At 45.1% G+C, this 11,486-nt stretch overlaps 1 long non-coding RNA gene across 1 annotated transcript; it reads left to right on the top strand.

The window, feature by feature from the left end:
• Window positions 1-8,162: 8,162 nt before the first annotated feature.
• LOC119951186 lies at window positions 8,163-9,785 on the top strand. Its single transcript, XR_005457540.1, has 3 exons — window positions 8,163-8,572; window positions 9,337-9,406; window positions 9,692-9,785. It is a non-coding gene; the product is annotated as an uncharacterized LOC119951186 (long non-coding RNA).
• Window positions 9,786-11,486: the final 1,701 nt, after the last annotated feature.

Below are 11,486 nucleotides of genomic sequence, written 5' to 3'. Positions count from 1 at the left end.
AAGGTAGATGAGGAGCTGGTGGAGGGCCTGGGGGGCCCAATTGCACTCGGGGAGGTGATAGACGAATTGAGGGTGATGCAATTGAGTGAGGCCCCGGGACCTGATGGATACCCAATGGAGTTTTATAAAAAGTTTTCTGGGTTACTGGGGCTGCTCCTGGTTAAGACCTTTAATGAATATAAGGAGCTGGGAGTGCTCCCCCCAACGTCATCACAGGCATCGATCTCTGTCATCTTGAAGCGGGATAAGGACCCAGAGAGCTGCGGATCATATAGGCCGATATCTCTTTTGAATGTACATGTTAAATTGCTGGCAAAGATCATGGTCACACATATCGGGGACTGTAGCCCGGACGTAATCGTGGAGGAGCAGATGGGATTTGTGAAGGGCAGGCACCTGACGTCCAACATTTGACGGCTTTTAAATATTATAATGATGCCAGCAGAAGGGGGCGAGGTTGAGGTGGTAGTAGTCATAGATGCAGAAACGGTCTTTGACCGGGTGGAGTTGAAGTACCTATGGGCTTTTCTAGGCAGGTTCAGGTTTGGGCAGGGATTTGTGGATTGGGTCCAGTTGCTATATCAAGCTTCGGTGGCGAACGTAAGAACCAACCGGGTCCGGTCAGAATATTTTAGTCTTTGTAGGGGGACAAGACAGGGATGCCCGCTCTCCCCACCCCTGTTTGCCCTGGCCATAGAGCCCTTGGCAATGGCCCTTAGGTCATCGAATGTCTGGCGGGGGATAGTGAGAGGTGGGGGGTGAAGCATAGGGTCTCGCTCTCTGTGAACTATTTTATATCACAGACCCATTGAGGGGAATGGCTGGAATCATGGAGATGCTGAAAGAATTTGGGCGGTTTTCAGGCTACAAGATAAATATGGGAAAGAGCGAGGCGTTTGCGATTCAGGCACGGGGTCAGGAAAGGAGACTGAGGGAGTTACCTTTTAAAGTGGTGGGGCCACCCCTTGAGGTCCATCCGTCACCTGGCGCTGCCAGTCCTGGAGGCTTTCTCTGGCCTCGACCAGGGTCTGCATGTTCGTGGCCATGGAGCCTAGGGAGTGGACCATCTTCATCTGGGACTGTGCCACCACACTGAGGGTTCGTGCCACATCAGCCAGTGACTGGGCCATGTCCCTCTGGGTATGGGCCACCTCCTTCTGAGTCTGCGCCACGTCGGCCAGCGCCTGGGCAATGCAGCTGACATTCTCAGCAATGGCCTGCTGTGACTGCGCCACACTGAGGAGCACCGCTGCGATATCCAGGTATTATGGCACATGGCTGCCTGTGAGAGGCTGCCTGCCTGTACAGAATGCCCCAGGCCTTACACACGCTGACCCATAACGATACCATCGGCCCCATTGTTTCCACTGTGGACACCACCTGTTCAGTGTCGGCCTGGGTGGCACGCATGACCGGCACCGCCCCCCTGCTCCTGCACGCGGATGGACTCCTCCACCTGCGCCTTCCTGTGCCAGGTCTGCACATGTTCAATTGTGAAAATAGCATGTTTGCAATGGGTAATTGGTGGTTGACAGAATGCCAAGTGATACATAACAGAAGAGTAAATGACGTTGATAGTAGAAAGATCTTGAAGTCCTGATGTTAGTTCAGTTTACAATCCAAAAAACAACTCAGAATACAACTTTTCATGCTTTAACTACAGCAATGTCTTGCATCATTTTTTAAGTGTTTCAAATGAAAGTCAAGTGTTATTGAAATTGCTGCTAAGCTATTTAAATGTTCTCTTGACATGGTGAACTCTGAAGGGTTCTTGATCAATTTCAGTCAGGAAAAGCCTTTTCTGTCTCATGCAACTGTTATAGACAGCGTCAACAGCAATCTGAACACCATATGGAGGTGAGGATAAAGGTTCAGCAGTTTTTCTTTCTAAATATATTTAAGCAGTTCAAATGCTATTTTGGAAAGCTTCACAGGGAAAACATCAATAACTACCAATTTCAAATGCCACATCAGAAAGATCAATATCACCCATCTTGAGCACTAGATTATTCTATCAATCGTCATGGGTAGCTTCTTTCACAGCATTCTTCATTTCTTTGAAGGTAAAAAAATCAATTAGAGGGTAGAAACATTCAATCTGACTAACTGTTCAGTGTAGCTGAACAACATTGCATCCATTACAGGAAGAAATCTTTGGATTTGTTTTTGCAGGGTTGGCTTGTGCCTGTATCTTTTGTCTTTGTGTTTCCTGAGGGAGTTACATTACTGCCTGTATTTGTTCTGATATTTTTTACAGATTGCCCTTCAGAGATGTGAACCCTTTTCCTCTTTAAAAAAAAAATAATTCAAGAGATGTGGGCATTGCTGACTAGGCCAACATTTGTTGCCTTTCCCTAACTGCCCTTGAGGAGCTGCCTTCTGGAACTGCTGCAGTCCACGTGGTATAGCTACACCCACAGTGCTGTTGGGGAGGGAGTTCTAGGATTTTGACCCAGCAATAGTGAACAAACTATGAAATATTTCCAAGTCAGGATGGTGAGTAGCTTGGAGGGAAACTTCTAGATGGTGGTGTTCCCATTTTTCGGCTGTCGTTTGTTGCTCGTTGTGTTCTCTCTTTAATTGGTTCTGTTTATGGTGGTTAATATGGTCGCCGTCCTTAATTCCAGTTATGTTTGCTCAAGAGTCGCCAGGTATCTTTCGACTCCGCTACAAGGTTCAAAACCGAATACTGATAAAAGACTCGATACACCAGTTAGTAAGTTCAAAATCAATGCTCATTTATTTACACACAGTTAATTATACTCATGCACGAACTCTACCAACTGAACTATTACTACTACTAAAGCCTATACTTAGCTTCGGGCGCCCACTCAGTCAGAGGAACAATGGCCATTGTCCAGTTCTGAGGCTGCTGGGTCGAACTGGTACGGAATAGTAGCTCGGAGCGTCTATCTCGTAGCGTGCATTGACTGTGGACTTACTTGTTCTGGTGCAGCTGTTAGGCTGGTCTCTCGTCGCTGAGAGCCAAGGCCAAGAAAAGCGATTCTCTCTTGGAGGTTTCTTCTTATACCCAAAGGGGGCTTTGCGCGCTTTTGGGCGGTCCTTGAACTTGGTCCCAACTAATTGGACCATATCCTGATCATTGGTATCGATTTCCTCCAATAAAGGGGTGGCTGCCCTGATTGCTGGGCGGGCCCTAGGCCTGCTTTGTTCTAGTCTCCTCTGGCGCCGGGGTGGCTGCTTTGGTATCGTTTACCTAAATGTTTCTCTTTTGTCCCCAGAGATGGGTCATTGGTATGCTAATGGTTTTGCAGTATCGGTCTTATCTGGGAGCTGCAAACTCCAATCAACAGACAAACCTTGCACCTGCTTGCTTTCTCAGCATTGTCCATTTTTCCCTTCATTCTCTGCAAGTGTCCATTTTGTAATCGGGACGTGGCCACCCCAGGTGGCTACACTCCCTCCTTGTGATCCTCAACGCGAAGCGTGAAGGATCACATTACCGCGTCATCTTCGTTCTCTGTCCAAGCGGGGCACCCATGACTAGGCTCTACACTGTCCTGTACTATGCAACACAATTTTACCTAAAATCAGTTTAAATACATACATTATTTAAAAAAACTCTACGGCACGACACTGCAAAGTATCGCCAGTGCTAAGAGGGCTTCCACTACGTATGAAAGTGAATACCAAGTGATAAACTTTTCACACCAGGTCGGGTATTGTTAACTGTCGCTGGGCTCTGTGTATTGCAGGGGTGGGAATCATTGACGGCCTGTGAGGTAGGGGTGAGGGGATCCCATTAAGATCCATGTGAAAAGATGGAGGTCGTCTTCATCTTTCTTCTTTCTTTCTCTTCCTCTTTTCTTCTTGTTGCTTTCTGAGGTTTCGGAATCCTGTGAACACAAGCATTATACCTATTATTATCTTGCTTAAGATCTCGTGTGTTTGTCTGTCTGTCCTTTATTGCCAATTACCCTTTATAATTGGTCACCATCTGTGACTCCCTCATTTTAAAAAAAACCTAATTGCTGGACAAGACATCCTAGAAAAATACTGACACAGTGCGAGCCGTCTCGCAGCCTGTGCAATTTACCATCCCAATGTTTGAGGATGTAAATAGCATATGGAGAGCAACCTAAGGGTCACCATGAAACAAACAAAAAAATTTTGAACTAAAAATGCTAAAATGGGGTGCATATGGGCCGCGGCTGGTAAGAAATGAATGGAATCCCCGGGTAGGACGGTGATCAGTGCCGTATGTGCTCTACCCGAGCCCAGCTGACCAGAGGGGGGGGGGGGGTCCTCAGGCAGGGCGGGGATTAGTGCCGTTTCTCCACTGCCTGAGCAACCGGCAAGAATGGGTATGAATGTGGTCGTCGTAGGGGTTTCAGTAATGCCTCTTCTCTCTCGAAGCAGAAGAGCAGTTACGAAAGGTGTCTGGCCAAATGTTTAACTTCTGAAAGGTTTCTGCAGACAAACTAGTTCCTCTGAACGGTCGTCTGTGGACAAACTTGTTCCATTAACTGCCAGGGGGCGTTAACGGAGTGGTGGCGTGGGGCCGTCAAAATGTGCAAATTCTCACAATCAACACTTAACAGTAGCACTAACAAACAAACATACAACAAATATGGTGCAGGTTCCATCAGAAAGGACACTGTAAATCACATTTGGCTTGGGGTGTAACTAGCATATGGAGTCAGTGTAGTGTGACCGAAGAAGTGAGGAAGGAGAGAAACAAAAATGAAGTGGCATTGCTGAAGTGTCCCTGCCATGAAAAGTGGCGCGTAAGCACTCAAATTTTGCATGGGTCAGCTGGGACCTTGTAGCTGCTGTGAGTGATGTTCTCTTTCATATCTGGGGGCGAGTCTAGCTGGTGGTGGGGGGTCTCCTGCAATCTCGGGCGAAGTGTCCTGGCTGCCCACAGTTGTAACATGACCCCTGGGGCACATAAGGTGGAGCAGGCTCTCTGGTGCATTGCTCCCTTGGGTATGGTTTCCTGGGTGGGGGGGTCGGGGCTGTTGGTGTCGTTGCTGGTTCGGGGGGCATTGGTGGGCTGATTCCATTGCTGTTTCAGGTGGGCTTGACATTCTCGTGTGTAATGTCCTAACTGTCCGCAATGGTAACATTCGTGGGATTTAGCTGCTGTGGGCTATTTATTCCCTTGTTTACCCATGCGGGGTTCTGATGTGTCCTAACTGGATGCATGTTAGCATCTGCATGTTCTTCCTCTGCATTACCATACACTGATTTACCTTGGATGGACTGCTCCCAAGTGCGGGACAATCTTTTCAAAACCCATTTCTCGTTGTGGGCCCTGTCTGAGGGGTAGTAATTTGCGCAAGCTCTCTGTCCTGCCTCTGTCGCATGAGAGACTAGATTCGAGTCCATTTGGCCATGTTATCTGGGGACAAATAGGCTCGAGCTAACTCTCCGAACACCGCAGTAAAATGTATCCACAAGCGTCCAGCAAACGCTGTGGGGTGCTATGTTTTCTTTTGCCTACACTTGTTTAGGCCTTCTACTGGATCTCCTCTGTTATAGCCGATCGTATCTAGGATCGCTGTGCGCATTTCTTGGAGTGTGCCTCCTCCTACATTCTGTGGGTCGGGAAGGGCTGCCATGACTGAAGGGCCGAGGCTTAAAACTGAGAGCTTTACCTGCTCTCTCTCATCCAGGCCGTACATGGTGACCTGCTGTTTAACTTTCGCGAAAAACTGGTGGGGGTCTGATGTGGGGTGTAATTTTTCCACATGCGTCCCGTAATTGGGTTACGGTTAACGGGGTTGTGTAAAGGAAATCTGTGTCTCCTTCTGCTGCGGCCCTGCGGTGTGTGGTTACAGGGTTCATGTACATGGGGGTATGTTCTGCCTGTTCAGTGGGGGGTTGTGGTGCTCTCCTTTTCTGGGGTTTTTCCTGCGTACATGTTCCATGTTCGTATCCATGGGCCGTTTCATTCAATTCCTTCCAATCAGGGCTGTTTTCCTGACCTAATTGGGGTCTGAATGTACTCTGAAATCTATTTTGAACGGAAAGCAGAGATTGCAATTCTGCAATTTGCTTCCGGCACTTTGCGTGGTCTACGGAGCTTTGTTCCGTTGTGGAAGTATGGAGTGCTCTCAGGGCTGCTTTTAAATCATTGCACTGTTTCTGCAATTTCTCTACCTGTTGCTTGGTCTCTTGTCTTGCCAAGACTGCACGTTGTGTGTCCTGGTAGGCCTTATCATACTGCGTCTGGAAGCTACTTAAGTGTGCAAGACAAGACTGGTGTGCCCTCTTGGCATTGTCCACCTCTCTGTTCTTTGCTGCTAACTGCTCTCTCAACTCTTTATTCTCCTTCTCTATCTCACTCATGTCTACCTCACTGGTTCTATCTCTCTCCTCTATCTCTCTATGGAGCGCCCAAACAACCTCCTCTGTGCCTCGCAATTGTGTCAGACAGGACACGATTGCCATCGGCTTACGAGCTTTTCCCAAGCTCTTCTTGTGGATCTCTGACAGGTTCTCCCACCAAGTATGTCCTATACTCCCGGGACCTGTTTCCACATTAGCGCAGAATTCACTCCAAAGGGGCCATTCTTTCCCTTTGAGATATTTCCTGATCTCATCTTCCCAAACGGGACACTGTCCTACTCTACTGGTCGCTGCGACCTCGAATTCCTGGGGGTTCATAAGGCGTTCCATTGCCTTCATTGCCATCTTTCTATCTCTGGGTTCTCTACTGAATTTGGAACAGGGGGTGATAAAGCGGTGATGTAAACACGGGTACGGCTTACGCTATTTTCCGGCCTACAAAACTGCCGACAGTTTTACGCAACAAAATCTCTCAGGTTCACCTTATATACCTGTTAGTACGCATGCATTAACACACTTCCGAATTTCAAAGGCTTGATCAGTATTGAACTCTTGTGGTTTTTCTGTTTCTAATTGGATTCTCAATTCAAATTTGGGTTCTCTCGGAGTAGTTAGGTCACTTCTAAATCGAATCCCACGAGAGTCACCAGTAAATGTTGCTCGTTGTGTTCTCTCTTTAATTGGCTCTCTTTATGGTGGTTAATATGGTCGCCGTCCTTAATTCTAATTACGTTTGCTCAAGAGTCGCCAGGTATCTTTCGATACCACCACAAGGTTCAAAACCGAATACTGATCAAAGGCTCGATACACCAGTTAGTAAGTTCGAAATCAATGCTCATTTATTTACACACAGTCTGGGAGCTGCAAACTCCAATCAACAGACAAACCTTACACCTGCTTGCTTTCTCAGCATTGTCTATTTTTCCCTTCATTCTCTGCAAGTGTCCATTTTGTATTCGGGACGTGGCCACCCCAGGTGGCTACACCGTGTCCTTCTAGATCAGTGTTTTACAAACTTTTTTAGCCGGGACCCATTTTTAACAACCCATTTTCGTGACCCGCTCTGGTCAACCATTGTGACCCACCATTTTCACTTACCTTTAATGTGACAGGTGAGCCTGCTCGGTCCTCAAGATCTCATTTCATAGAATCATAAAATCCCTACAATGTAGAAGGAGCCATTTGTTCCATCGAGTCTGCACCGACCCTTAGAAAGAGCACTCTGCCTAGGCCCAATCCCCCATCTAATCCCGTAACCCCACCTAAGGGCAATTTAGCATGTCCACCTAACCTGCACATCTTTAGATTGTGGGAGGAAATCAGAGCACCCAGGGGCAACCCACGCAGACATAGGAAGGATGTGCAAACTCCACTTTGTTATTCAATGTTACATTTCTAATAATGACTTCAGCTGACGAGTTAAGATCTCACTGCATCTGTTAAAAAAATCAAAAGGTTTGTCCGCGAACTCGCCATGTTTAGTCTTCAAATGTTTTTGAAGTTTTGAGGGTTTGAAACTTTCATTTGCCAGTGCTTCCCTGCATATAACACAACCTTTAACCCTAGTTTGCAGTGGAACAATTAATAAACCCACACCTCAAGTAATCATCCCTAGGCTGTTCTGTTCCTGTTTTCAGCTTCTTCAATAATAAGTTGTTCACCAGAGGCCCTGGAGTTCACACCAGCACTGCTGGCAGTTGCAAAATGGTAGAATCTCTCTCGCATCCAGAACACGCGATGTGAACGTATTTGACCTGCACTCTTCCACCACTCCAGGCAGGAAGACTCCAGCGATTTAACAAAGAAACATCTGGTGCTGGGTCAGTGCACTGATGTCAGGAGGCATTCTGCCACGCTGGGTTCCAGGCCTGCGAACTGCTGAGGGGGCATGCATGTGCAGAATGGCCGGCATTCTGAGAGCCGGTTGTGTCTGGCATATTTAAAATCACCATTGTGCCATTTGGGCACTATTCTGCACAATTGGGAACGCCCACGACCCTGGGTTTTAAAATGACTGTTCTAGATTGTAGTGGTCATGGGTTTGGAAGGTGTTGCCTAAGGAACCTTATCCAGCATTATTTTTCATCACTTGGCTGTCTTTCATGTTATGTCCATTGTTGTATGATTGTCCTCTCCAATTCTTGCTCTTTGAGGTGATCTGTTTGGACTTTAGAACGACTCTCTAATATCAAAGCCTTGAATGGTGCGAAAATTAATGAAGAGTTCTGTTACGAATGGACGCACATAAAGCTTGCAGGTAACTTTGTGAAGTGAGAAATATGTAGTTATTTGGTGTAATACAGTCCGTAATCACAGTAAAATATTTGACCACAGCTCAAGGTTATAACTTTAAATTTGTTCAATCAATTTGTTCTGTATATTCTTGCTGAGATAATGACCAGCAATACCCTTCCTCTAATTGCAACCAAGAGGTTTGCTCATTATTGGGTGGAACTTCATGGGAGTTTCAATCTACTCAAGAAATCGTCCCATGGAAAACCAGGTTTCATTCAGTAAGATAACGAGCAATAAACCTTGCAGTACAGCTGTTCTGGCAAAATGAGTTCTATATTGGTTTGGTCATTAGTGGTTTTGTTATTTATTTCTGAGCTCAGGTTCCATCACCTTTCCATGTTATGCATGTGAGCCACTGAATGGTCATGATCATTGTGACATACGGTGACAGGGCTTGAAATCATATTTTAAGGTTGCATGTTTATCAAACAGAGTGCGGCAAAGCCAGAATATCTTACTATAAGAAGTAGAGTAAAAGAGCCACTTTTGTAGGAATCTTTAGCTTTTGGATGTAGTAATTCTCCTTTGTAAAGTGGCATGGATTTTTAAATATTATTCTGAATAAAGCATATTCATAATCTGTTTTGGACCTTGCATTGCATCCTCACGTCACTGAGTGTCTATCATCTTGCCTGCTAGTAGATTGTCATTGCTGAATGTGTACCGTCAGTTTCAACATTTGAGTCAGTGACAGATTTCAATTAAACATGTTTTTATTTGCTTCAGATATTGTTTCCATAGTTCAGAGGGATATTCATTTTGAGCAGACTGGTATGAAAAATTATGTGAACACTAGGTATGATGCCAAATATTTATTTCTTTCATTCAGTGTCTTTTCACTTCTTTGTACCAGGGTATAATTTTCTCATTATATAGTTTGTGTTTAATCCTTCATCATTGGAAAGGGGTGTTGTATAAATGACTCCCATTATCACTGCTATATTTATTTAAAGAGTAATCAATGTAATTTATTTTGATACTATATACATCCTGGCCTGACAGTCAATAGCAGAAACAAACAAAAGCATGTTCATAGAGCAGGCTAGCTGAATTAATATCCATTCTTTTCAATTGTTAACAGTTGTTCCAGTCAAATAAGTCACTGCTGAAGCTGCTGTAGCCACCTGGGTTGGCCACTTCCCGACTTTAAAATGGAGATTTGCTAAGAACGCAGGGAAAAATGGACAGGTACAGGGAAGCAAGCAGAATGCAAAGCTTCCTGTATATTAAGACTCGCAGAAAGCAGACAGCACTGAAACTGACGACCATCTGCATATTGATGAGCGATCCCCGGGAACAATAGCAACAGTTAAGATGATCGAGGCAAAGCCAGACTCCTCGGCGCCAGCAGGAACCAAAACAAAAGCCAATGGACACTTAGGAACCGCCCAGCGATCAGGGAACAGCCCCATTATTGGGGAAATCAAACCAATCGATTGGAACATGGTCCAATCAATTGGAAACAGGTACGGGGTCCGCCCAAAAGGGCGCAAAGCCCCTGGGGACTATAGAGTCCAAGTTCAAGTTCAATTCGGTCTCTTGGCAAGTCTTCTTAGCAGCCCACAAAGAACTCGACCGTGACTCTCAACTCGGAGAGACTTGCCTAGCAGCTGCACCAACAAGTAAGTGTCCAGTCAACGCACGCTACGAGATAGGCGCTCCTAACCCTTAGTCCATACCAGCTGGAAGCCTGCAGTCTCAGGATCGAACGAGAGGCCATTGTTCCCTGACCCAGTGGGTTCCTTTTCCAAAGCTAAGTATTGGCCTTTAGTGGTAGAAATAGTCTAGTTCTGTAGTATTTTGTGCATGAGTAGTGATTGACTGCGTATATAATAAATGTGTTTTGATTTGAATCTTACTAACTGGTGTATTGAGTTATTGATCAGCACTTGAACTTGAACCTCGTGGTGGTATCATAAAGATACCTGGCGACTCTAGAGCAAGGTTATAAAACAGAGCAATTAAGTGTAAAGCACACTTAGCAAAATGAGCAACACTGCAAAGTTGCTAAAGATCAACAAGGTCAAGGTTGATTTACCTACCACCTTAAACTTATCACTGGATGTTCTTGGGGCCCCTGTCATTTTGCACGATCCTAACCTTGGCCCTGCAGTACTGGTCAATAACCATCCCACACAACCTGTTCAAGCTAGAGTTACATTTTGTTGAAATCTTAGTGAGACAGCACTGATTTTACAGTAATGTTGTTAGTCACTGCACACAGGGTGGCATGGCGACATGGTAGCACAGTGGTTAGCACAGTTGCTTCACATTGAATCTCCAGGGACATCTGAAGCTAACAAGAAACTTGAAATATTTTTTATATATTAGAAAGAATGTTTAATACTTTGTGCTGTACATTTATGTTGTAATACTTTCACTCCTGTGTTCATGAAAAATGGAGACGTTAAATCACTGGACGATCACACAGCTGGTCAGCAGAATTTAAACAGACAAGCTTGATACATTTTTGCAGAACACAAATTAGTTAAGCAATTGACTAAAAATGAAATTTAAACGTTTGTTTATCGAGCTGAATGGCTTTATTTGGCCTGAGGAACAAGATTGTTTTTGAAACAAGAAACAATGTTGAATAAATCATTACCACAAGACCAAGCTCAGTTGAAGAACATACAAAAATGTTTTGGAGAAACAATCAAAATTATTCACCACTATTGAAAACTACAATCATTTGTTAACTAAAAATACTTTGATTTCTTTTTACATATTTGGAATAGCTAAACTTCATATTGTTTCATTATGAATTCAAACCTATTCAACATGTAAACTGCTTAGTGTCAAATGAAGCTTCTGCAATCTTACTTCTGATGAGGGCCAGTTGTGCCAGATACCAGAAGTGAAGCTCTCACAACTGC

The sequence above is a fragment of the Scyliorhinus canicula genome, chromosome 17 (genome assembly GCF_902713615.1).
Source record: "Scyliorhinus canicula chromosome 17, sScyCan1.1, whole genome shotgun sequence".
Taxonomy (NCBI): domain Eukaryota; kingdom Metazoa; phylum Chordata; class Chondrichthyes; order Carcharhiniformes; family Scyliorhinidae; genus Scyliorhinus; species Scyliorhinus canicula.
Note: the sequence above shows the minus strand (reverse complement) of the source record. Positions and strands in the feature narration are given on the sequence as shown.